Consider the following 2,500-nt stretch of genomic DNA (forward strand, 5'->3'; position numbering starts at 1 on the left):
AGCTTCAGGAGCATTTCTGCTCAACACTTGAGTGCGAAGAACTTCACTGAGCAACAGGAGCATTTCTGCTCAGCACTGCGTGTGATGAATTCACTGAGCTACAGGAGCATTTCTGCTCAACACCTGAGTGTGATGAACTCACTGAGCTACAGGAGCATTGCTGCTCAACACCTGAGTGCGATGAACTTCACTGAGTTTCAGGAGCATTTCTGCTCAACATGAAGTGTGATGAATTCACTGACTTGAGCAGGCGCAAGGCGACCATGAGTCGCAGTCGCTTTTAGAAGGCTCACTGGGGTTAAACGCATTTCTGCGGGCCCCTGGGGCAGCTGAGAGCCAGTGTTTGTCCAAGGGTAGTCCGCTCGGTTTATACAAACACTGGCAGGAAGACAAAACCGGAGGGGCAACTGAGCGGCCCCGGAATGGTCATGACCCAGCTGGACCCAGGGAATGGAGTCTCCACTTGCCCTGGCTATAACTGTCGTGAGGCTCGATGGCGGCACGATTGAGTAAGCGGGAGGAGTGGAACAAGGCGCCCTCAGAAGCTTCTGACTCCAAGGAGGAGGTGACGGGTGAGTTGTGACATGCAAGGGAAGCTTGCGCAACGCTCGCAATGTCTAACAACTCGAGGCACGAATGCCCATGTAGTCGAGGGTCGCCCCGGACCCCGTTAAAACACGCCCTTTGTACATGGCCCCTTTGTTGAAGAGGGTTTGGCAGCAGACCGGGATGAACTATAGTCACACAGGGTGAGCTGCTCTGCCACGGTCACCTCGGGACTCGATCATGAAGCTAGCGCTGAAGCGGTCACATATGGAGGAAGCCAAAGGCTGCAACTACCATATACCCCAGGAACCTCTGAAAGTTCTTTCAGTGGGACCCTTTCTCACTTCGAACACCAGCTGAACACATTCTTATTGGAGAGACGTGCTAGACCGAGTCCATCTCCAAAACTGAAAAAGAGATACTCAGCCCGTGGGCGAGATTACTCTCTTCCAGTTGACCTGAAGACCCAACGGGCTCTGGAGCACTCGAGGGGAAGGACACTGTACTAATACTCCACCATTACACGCAACACACAGGATGGCCTGCCGTGCGTAAGGTAGAGATCTGAAGCACATGTCTTTCAGGTCGGAGCTGCAGACCGATCTTGGGCCAAGATGGTCACGACCCACCACCTAGTAGCACGAAGAACGAGTTTACAACTGGCCTTCGTACCGGCTGGAGGAGCGGCTATATCAAATCCTTCGCCAGCAGGATAAGATAAGCACGCACAAGTCAGGAGCACTGCTCAACACTCGGTGTGATGAATATCACTGAATTTTCAGGAGCACGTCTGCTCAACACCTAATGTGATGATTATCACTGACTTGAGCGGGGTAGCCGAGCCTGAGGTGGGGCAGCAAAGTAGAGAGAGTGGTGTTAGTGTGCTGTGCAACACTTACCTGTCTCCACTAGCGGCAGGGGGCGCGTGAGAAGGCGGATGACCGGGTCCTCGAATGCACCAAGCTGCCTGCTGGCGACCAAGGGGGAGCTGAGGGGTGTAAGGCTATACAGGGTCACACCCGCCAGACTGGCCGTCTTGGGACCCAGGAACAGATGAAATTGCTCTCTTTTTGAAGTGTGGGTAACGCTTGCTCCGTTTTGTTGTTGTTTTTTTTAGGGAGCCAGCGGCGGAACAGACACACACACAAACAAAAGGCTCCACCCGGCCCTCACCCGGGGGGAGGGAGTGATCGTGCCACTCCAAGAGCATCTCATCCATTCTTGGGCGGCCCGCTCCGGAATGCTTTCACTGTCGCTTGCCACCTGGCTTGGCAGCGCCTGGAGCGGGCTGGGCGTCTCTACTGCGGCCGGCTCCATGCTGAGGCCTGGGTGGAGGCTGCTGCGGAGGCCCAGCAGGAGCGGCGGCCGGGGAACGCCCACGGCGACGAGCAGGCGGAGGAGCTACCACCGGCGGCGAGTGAAGGCAGCAACTGGCCACCGGGGCAGGATGTGCCAGATGACCTCCGTCTGCGCTTGAGCGGCAGAGAACTGTTGGATGCAGTTCTCCACTGCGTCGCCGAACCAGCCCAACCTAGGAAATTGGGGAGACCAGGAACCGAACCTTGTCCGCATCCGCCATACCAACCAGGCTGAGCCAACGAAGGCGCTACTGGACCCCCATGTTGGACATCGCCAGACCGATCACGCACGCTACGACACTCGTGGCCCGGAGGGTGAGGTCGGATGCAGTGCGGGGCTCACCTATGAGCGCACGGTCTGGATTACCCTCGTGCATGCCATGGGTGCCCTAGCCTGCAGCAACGCCATGGCATGCAAGAGGAAGCGGCTTGCCCACAGGCTTTGTAAGCTCTGCCCGTTGGAACGGACGAAACTCACAGGCCTTAGGGGGGAGACGAGGATCCCCCCAAAAGGCAGTGGCCGCCGGACACAGGTGCACCCGTGTCGACAGACCGCTCCAATGGAGGGACCCTTCGCAACCCTTCACCGTTCCTCC

The sequence above is a fragment of the Siphateles boraxobius genome, unplaced genomic scaffold (assembly GCF_051911475.1).
Source record: "Siphateles boraxobius isolate OS27281-9 unplaced genomic scaffold, OSU_SipBor_1 111, whole genome shotgun sequence".
Classification (NCBI taxonomy): domain Eukaryota; kingdom Metazoa; phylum Chordata; class Actinopteri; order Cypriniformes; family Leuciscidae; genus Siphateles; species Siphateles boraxobius.